This window comes from Colobus angolensis, unplaced genomic scaffold (genome assembly GCF_000951035.1).
Source record: "Colobus angolensis palliatus isolate OR3802 unplaced genomic scaffold, Cang.pa_1.0 Scaffold606, whole genome shotgun sequence".
Taxonomy (NCBI): Eukaryota; Metazoa; Chordata; class Mammalia; order Primates; family Cercopithecidae; genus Colobus; species Colobus angolensis.
In genome coordinates, this window is record NW_012119666.1 from 409389 (window position 1) to 418017 (window position 8629).

The following is an 8629-nucleotide window of genomic DNA, read 5'->3' on the forward strand; positions in this document are numbered from 1 at the left end:
TCCTGGGAGTCTATATTTTGAAGATCATTTTTTCCTGTTCAAGTTCCATGGGAGAAAACACAAATGTATGTCCTTCAATAAAATAATTTTACTTTAAGATATTTATATTGAAGTAAAACTTTTGCACAGGTGCAAAAGGATATATATTCTAAAATGCTTATTGAATACTGTTTGTGGTAGCAAAAAATGACAAAAGCTAAAGTAAAATGGATTAAATAATTATTTTCATAAAATGGAATATTTATACCTCAGTCAGAATTGAATAAAGTAGTTTGATCTGTTAGAATGAAAGGGAGAAAAGAACAGAACAGAAGCAGCTCAATGGCAACACAGATTTATTGGGAGAAAGACCTGCAGAGAGGGGGTACCAGCTAGTGCCAGAGCCCCCTTCCCACTTACAGGCTGGATCAGTTATAGGTCCCGGCAGGAGAGGTCTGGGATTGTTGTGAAAATGGGGTGGGGGTGGTGTGTTTGGCTGCTGATAATGAAGGAATTTAGTGCAGCCAGGGGTTAGGCCTGGGACCTCTCTGACAGGATGTTTCTCACAGCTCAGGCCCTGGTGGAATTTTCCACTCTGACCAGTTTGTAAAATGGTGGGGGTCTGCAAAATAGTGCAGCTTGGGCTAACATTCTTATTCCTTACTTTAGTATAAAAAGGAAAAAGGGCATCGTTGATCATCTGGCTGCTTCCTGCTGAATAGGGGCGCCGTGATTAAGGCCTGGGTTCTGGAGCTTCCGAATGGCTTCCTTGTAGGCTCTGGTATTAGACGTAGCAAAGGTGAAGGATATTATCAATGTGTTTTTGCATGCTTGCCTGAATAAAAGAATTCAGCCTTTGGGAAATGAAGTGGGATACAAGGTTAAATATGCATGACCCAATCATTAGTAACAGGAAGAGGAAGATCAGAGGTTCTAGGCAGGGGGCAACCCAGGGTACCCATCTTAGAAGGGATGATCCTTGCCACCAGGAGTAAGTGATGACGTCAAAGCTCTGCAGCCCTGTCACGCAACCTGTGAACTGCGATATGAACAATGCCAGATTCATTAACACAGAAACAGCATTCTTCCTGGAGGTATATGCAAGTACCCCCTTTCTCAGTCGTTAGTAGGTCCAGGGCTCTCCAGTTTTGAAGGATGACTCCCACGAGGAAGTCTAATTGTCGCTGGAGACTGATAATGGAAGTGTGCATATCTTCTAGGGTGTTAGAAAGGGTTGTGAATAGCATTTGGTATGAGGTGATTGAGGTGGTTATGCCTGCTATTCCAGTGCCAAGTGCAGCAGTGATGCCTAATCCTGTTAGCAGGGTGATGAGGTGTAGAGCCCATTTATTTCTTATGGGTGAAAAGGATATAGAGGCTTCTAAAGAAATTAGAATACTTTTGTTAGGGGGTAGGATGTTGATGGTTGGAGCTTGAAAGACCAGGGTGCAAGTTCCTGACCAGTTGGCTGGTAGGCAAAGATATCAGTTTGTATCATACAAAAAGAAGAGATGGGGTGGACAGGCAGAAGTTGTAGGTGAAGGTAGGTAGCCATGAAAAGGTGTTTTCATTCTGCCAAATTGAGTAACTGCCAGTCAGAGCGGCACCTGTAAGGGCCTGATAGGGAGCCTTGGCTGGGGAGTTGATAAAGGCTGTTTGGTTTTGGAGAGAGAAAGAAATTGTCTTTGTCAACCGCTAGCCATTGCTGCCCTGGTGTGGTGGCTGTAAGGTACCAGTTGCAGGTGAGGGAATTGTTAAATTTTTTTTCCAGGGGGCACCTTTAAACTGGAGACATAGAGAGCAGAATTGACAGGGGGGAAGCCGGGAATTGGACGGTAGGAAAGAAGAGAGGATCCTGTGGTGAGGTGCAGGGATGTGTGGATGGTAGGTGAGCCAGAAAAGCATAACACCTTCTGACAGGCAGAGGTGGACCTGATTTTGTAATTAGGGTGTAGAATTGATGGTCTACAGGGAGTGCAATGGTAAGAATAAGACCACATAGGGACTGGGGAACCTGTCCCACCATTGTGGCGTAGGGTGGATTAGGGTAGGTTCGGCTGAGACATAAGGTAGGTGGGGATATAAAGGAAGTTTGAGTAGAAATGGTACCCTCATATTGGTGGTTTAGATGATGTTGTGTTGGTTTGTATGGATGTTAGTCCAGAAACTATTAGGTGAAGGAGGGCAACAGCCCTACCTGAAACCATGCTGAGAGAGCTGAGTTTGGAGGAAAGGTGTTCAGTTGAGTTTCCAGGTTATGAACTGGCTTCAGGGATGAATCAGCCAAGAATGGTACAGCCGAGTAAAAAATGTGTAAGCTCATGTTGGTCTGTGTCCACGTAAGTAGGTCGGCCAGAAGAGCCGTGAATCACTGGGTGTGTGTAGAAAGACAAATCCAACAGTTAGAGGAGAAGGGAGATTGTGACTGACTTAACAGGTGGTGTGTGAGGCTGACAAAAGGGGCCCAGCTGTCAGTGATTGGGGGTGGGGACTCAGAATATCCCATAAGCAGAGAAGGCAAAAGGAGAAAAAGGAGGTTTGTGTAGATGTGAAATCCTGGAAGGTGCCTTGCAGCCATAGCTCCTCGATTAGCATGAGGAATTGAGATGGAGTATCTAAGGGCGTGGGGAAGGGGTACCAGGAGAGATCTGAGACAAGGTATGAAGTAAAAGATTTAAGATTGGCACAAGACAGGGATGCCCTCTCTCACCACTCCTATTCAACATAGTGTTGGAAGTTCTGGCTAGGGCAATCAGGCAAGAGAAAGAAATCAAGGGTATTCAGTTAGGAAAAGAAGAAGTCAAATTGTCCCTGTTCGCAGATGACATGATTGTATATTTAGAAAACCCCATCGTCTCAGCCCAAAATCTCCTTAAGCTGATAAGCAACTTCAGCAAAGTCTCAGGATACAAAATTAATGTGCAAAAATCACAAGCATTCTTATACACCAGTAACAGACAAGCAGAGAGCCAAATCAGGAATGAACTTCCATTCACAATTGCTTCAAAGAGAATAAAATACCTAGGAATCCAACTTACAAGGGATGTCAAGGACCTCTTCAAGGAGAACTACAAACCACTGCTCAGTGAAATCAAAGAGGACACTAACAAATGGAAGAACATACCATGCTCATGGATAGGAAGAATCAATATCGTGAAAATGGCCATACTGCCCAAGGTTATTTATAGATTCAATGCCATCCCCATCAAGCTACCAATGAGTTTCTTCACAGCATTGGAAAAAACTGCTTTAAAGTTCATATGGAACCAAAAAAGAGCCCGCATTGCCAAGACAATCCTAAGTCAAAAGGACAAAGCTGGAGGCGTCACGCTACCTGACTTCAAACTATACTACAAGGCTACAGTAACCAAAACAGCATGGTACTGGTACCAAAACAGAGCTATAGACCAATGGAACAGAACAGAGTCCTCAGAAATAATACCACACATCTACAGCCATCTGATCTTTAATAAACCTGAGAGAAACAAGAAATGGGGAAAGGATTCCCTATTTAATAAATGGTGCTGGGAAAATTGGCTAGCCATAAGTAGAAAGCTGAAACTGGATCCTTTCCTTACTCCTTATACGAAGATTAATTCAAGATGGATTAGAGACTTAAATGTTAGACCTAATACCATAAAAACCCTAGAAGAATATCTAGGTAGTACCATTCAGGACATAGGCATGGGCAAGGACTTCATGTCTAAAACACCAAAAGCAATGGCAGCAAAAGCCAAAATTGACAAATGGGATCTAATGAAACTAAAGAGCTTCTGCACAGCAAAAGAAACTACCATCAGAGTGAACAGGCAACCTACAGAATGGGAGAAAATTTTTGCAATCTACTCGTCTGACAAAGGGCTAATATCCAGAATCTACAAAGAACTCAAACAAATATACAAGAGAAAAACAAACAACCCCATCAAAAAGTGGGGAAAGGATATGAACAGACATTTCTCAAAAGAAGACATTCATACAGCCAACAGACACATGAAAAAATGCTCATCATCACTCGCCATCAGAGAAATGCAAATCAAAACCACAATGAGATACCATCTCACACCTGTTAGAATGGCCATCATTAAAAAATCAGGAAACAACAGGTGTTGGAGAGGATGTGGAGAAATAGGAACACTTTTACACTGTTGGTGGGATTGTAAACTAGTTCAACCATTATGGAAAACAGTATGGCGATTCCTCAAGGATCTAGAACTAGATGTACCATATGACCCAGCCATCCCACCACTGGGTATATACGCAAAGGATTATAAATTATTCTACTACAAAGACACATGCACACGTATGTTTATTGTGGCACTATTCACAATAGCAAAGACTTGGAATCAACCCAAATATCCATCTGTGACAGACTGGATTAAGAAAATGTGGCACATATACACCATGGAATACTATGCAGCCATAAAAAAGGATGAGTTTGCGTCCTTTGTAGGGACATGGATGCAGCTGGAAACCATCATTCTTAGCAAACTATCACAAGAACAGAAAACCAAACACCGCATGTTCTCACTCATAGGTGGGAACTGAACAATGAGATCACTTGGACTCGGGAAGGGGAACATCACACACTGGGGCTTATCATGGGGAGGAGGGGAGGGGGGAGGGATTGCATTGGGGAGTTATACCTGATATAAATGATGAATTGATGGGTGCTGACGAGTTGATGGGTGCAGCACACCAACATGGCACAAGTATACATATGTAACAAACCTGCACATTATGCACATGTACCCTAGAACTTAAAGTATAATAAAAAAAATAAAATAAAATAAAATAAAATAAAATAAAAAATGAAATAAATTTTAAAAAAGAAATGAAAAAAAAAAAAAGATTTAAGATTGGAAGTGGAGAGTGTCATGGGCCAGTGCCTTTTGGATAGGTGACTTCTGGAATTCTTGTTAGGCACGGCGAGGTTGGTCCTGTGGGAAAGGAAGAATATTTCTGGGTTGAGGAGACTTCGGGGTGGGTAGGGTGCCTTTTTAAATTTGGAATGGTGTATACAATAGGGAAAGGATGTTAACTTTGCAGCAGCAGGGATGGTGAATATAACCTGACAGGGACCCTTCCATTTTGTTGGAGAGGGGAGGAGAGGTCTGCTACCCAGACCCAGTCTCCTGGCTGTAAGGGTAAGAAAGTGAGTTCGGAAGAATCCTCAGGTTTGGGGAGGTGAGTGTCAGCATACTGTCAGACTAAGTGTTGAGTGAGGTGCAGTGCTGGCTAGGTGTCCTATAAGGGAGGGGATGGAGAAAAGTTCTGTAGGATGAAAGAATGTCCATATGTAAGTTCAAAAGGACTTAGATTTAGAGGTTTTTGGGGGAGGGCCCTGAGGCACATGAGGGCCAAGAGAAGAAGTGATAATTAGTTTTCATTTTGATCTCTAGGAAAAGTTTCATTAACTGTTGTTTTAAGAGGGCATTCGCCTGTTCAAATTTACCTGAGGATTGGGAGTGATGGAGACTGTGAAAAATCCATATGATGTTTAAAGCCTTAGAAACCTGTTGAGTGACTTGGGAGATAAATGCTGGTCAATCGTCCAATTGTATAGATGAGGGGAGGCTGAATCAAGGTATGATGTGTGTGATGAAGGTAGAGGCCTTTTCAGTGGTAGTAAGAAAGGCTTCTATCCACCTGAAAAGGTATCTACCATCGTGAGGAGATATCAGACTTTCTTTATGGGGTAGCATATGAGTGAAGTCAATTTGCTAATCCTGTCCCGGCAACTGGCCTTTGGGTCTGAAGGGAGGGAAAAGGAGGTGGTCTAAGGGTCCCTGAGGAGTAGTCTGACTGCAGGCAGAGCAATGTTTAGTGAGGTGATCCAAGCTGACGGCCATCGTAAGGGGATGTATACAAGTTTTTAGAAATTGGGCAAGGGGAGATAACCCACATGGAATTGGTTATGGATGTGGGTGAGAACAGAAAGTTTTTGGGTCTTGGGTAGGATGAGTTTGTAGTCTAAGTAAAATCAGCTTTCCTTATGAACAGCCCTGGAGCCAGCAAGGCACCTTTTTCTTCTTGGGTGTATTCTAGGGAAAATGGGCAATAACAATGGTGTTCTAAGGGCTGCCTTCCAGGCTGCTGCATCTGCTAAAAAGTTTCCCTTGGTTTTGGCATCTGTAGCCTTTTAGTGTCCCTTGCAATGGATAATGGCAGTCTCTAGTGGCAGTTTAGCTGCCTCCATCAGCTTGTGTATGAGTTTGCCATTTATTATGGCGGTTCTTTTGGTAGTTAGAAAATCCCCTTTCCGGGCAGATTACAGCGTGAGACTGTAGGATGTGGTATGCATATTTGGAATTAGTGTAAATGTTGACCCTCTTTCCTTTTGCTAGAGTGAGGGTCCTGGTTAGGGCAAGTAGTTCCACTTATTGTGAGGTGATATGGGGTGAGAGAGCAATGGATTCTAGCAATTTGTTTTCAGCAATGATGGCATAGCCGGCTGCAAGATATGGTTCCTTAAAAGAGCTTCTGTCCATGAACCATGTGGGTTCCTTCCACAAAGGGGCTTCTGAAATGTGCTGGAAAGGGGAGAAGAGGGAGGCTAAGAGGTCCAGGCAAGAGTGGGGGATTCAGAATTGGAAGTACTTATAGGGAGGAGGGTGGTTGGATTTAGAATTTTACATCTCTGGAAGGTGTTAGAGGGTTGTTGTAAGCTGGATGGCGGGAGGAAAAGAAGAGATCAATGGCTCATGAGGTCCCATAAGTTATGGGAAGAGGTAATAGTAATGTGTTAGTAGAAGGTGAGTTTTTGTGCCTCTGAGGACAGCAATGTAGCTGCACCCAGAACTTTCAAGCATGGAGGCCAGCCTTGGATGACAGAGTCCAGTTGTTTTCAGAAGTACGCAATGGCTTGTGGAGTGTTGCCATGGGTTTGGCAGAGAAGTCCACGGACAAGGCCTTGATTACAATGAACATACAGGGTAAAGAGTTTAGTGGGGTTGGGTAGTCCTAGTGCTGGGACATTAAAAGGACATCTTTCAGTTTTTACAAGTGGGAGTTAATGGGCAAGCTGAGTTCAAATGTTCTAGGATGGACCCACATGATGCCATGCAGAGTGGTTTGGTCAACAGGCCAAAGTTAATGATCCGTAGCTGGAAGTACCCCACAAGGCCCAAAAAGGAAGGGTCCTTCTTGGTGTGGTGAAGGGGCATATCCTGTATTAGTTCCTTCCATTGGGATAGCATGGCTCAAGAATTAGGGGTTAGGGTGAGTCCAAGGTAAGTGACTTGGGTTTGGGCTACTTGAACCTTTGTAGGTAAAACCTGATATCCCTGGCCATGGAGGAAATTTAGAAGTTGGGTGATGTGTTGATGGATAGATCAAAGGAGGGACTACATAACAAGAGGTCATCAATGTATTGAAGGAGGTTGCTAGGAGCAAGGGGAAGCTCGGTTAGATCCTCGGTGAGAGCCTGCTCAAATAGGAGGGGGCTATCCCAGAAATCCTGTGGGAGTATGAACTGTTAGTTAGGTAGATGTGTGAGTATCTGGGTCTGACTAGGTGAAAGCAAAAAGACTTTGGGAAGCCAGATCCAAGGGAATAGTTAAAAGAAAAAAAAAAAAAGTCCCTTAGATCCAATACAGAGAAGTGTGTGGTAGATGGGGGCATATGGGAGAGTAGAGTATAGGGGTTGTGGACCACTGGATAGGTTGGTACCTCCACTTGGTAAATGACATGGAGATCCTGGACCAAGTGGCAAAATCTGTCTGTTTTTTTGACAGCCAAAACAAGGGTGTTGTGGGGAGAGCTAACAGGTTTGAGAATCTGAGCTTGTAAAAGCTTACAGATAACAGGATTGAGGCCCCTGAGGCTGGCTGGGCAAAGGGGATATTGAGGCTGATGAAGGAAAATGGAGGAGTCTTGGTAGGTTATTTTGACTGGGATGTGATGTGTGGCTATTGTGGGTTTAGAAACGTTCCACACTTCAGGATTCACAGAAGGTAACAGGTGGATAGCGAAGATGAGGGGGAGGAGAGGGAAGCATCTGGGCAGCAGAGTAAAGTAAAAGGGGTAGAATTGGAGGAGGCTAGTTGTATGGAGGCCTGGAATTTACTCAGTATGTTCCACCCCAAGATAGGGGTAGGACACTAAGGGATAACTAGGAAGGAGTGGATGAAGGGGGTATTGAATAGGTTGCATAATAGGGGACCAATCTGTGCCTAGAGGGGATTCCATTGACTCTCACAATAGAGATAGAAGAACTGAGGAGGGGTCAAGAATATTCTGATAAAACTGAGTAACTAGTTCCCAGATCTAAAAGGAAGAGCATGGGCTTACCAGAGACTGACAGCGTTACCCTGGGTTCTGAGGTGGTGAAGGCAGTGGAGGCAGCAGACCCTGGACCCCGTCAGTCTTCAGCAGCCAGGTCTAGAATGCTTGCCAGACTGGAACCTGGGTTGCGGGACCTGTTTGAGCAAGCAGGGTGAAGAGTCTTGTTGAGCACAATCTGACTTCCACTGTCCTTTGATATCACAGATGGGGCAAGGTTTTGAGGGCAGTATGAGATTGGGGCAGACTCTTGCCCAGGGACCCTGTTGGCTACACTTAAAACAGGCTCCTGATGGGGACTGTCATGAGGTTGAGGATTTTTGTATGCATTGGGGAATCCTGTTGTATGGCAGCTGCCAGCATCTGGTAT

At 44.1% G+C, this 8629-nt stretch overlaps 1 long non-coding RNA gene across 1 annotated transcript; it reads right to left on the reverse strand.

Annotated features, from left to right (window-relative positions):
* Positions 1 to 318: 318 nt before the first annotated feature.
* LOC105527063 lies at positions 319 to 8401 on the reverse strand. The gene is made up of 2 exons (XR_001004187.1): positions 8269 to 8401; positions 319 to 757 (listed from the first exon to the last, which is right to left on the reverse strand). It is a non-coding gene; the product is annotated as an uncharacterized LOC105527063 (long non-coding RNA).
* Between the last annotated feature and the right edge of the window lie 228 nt (positions 8402 to 8629).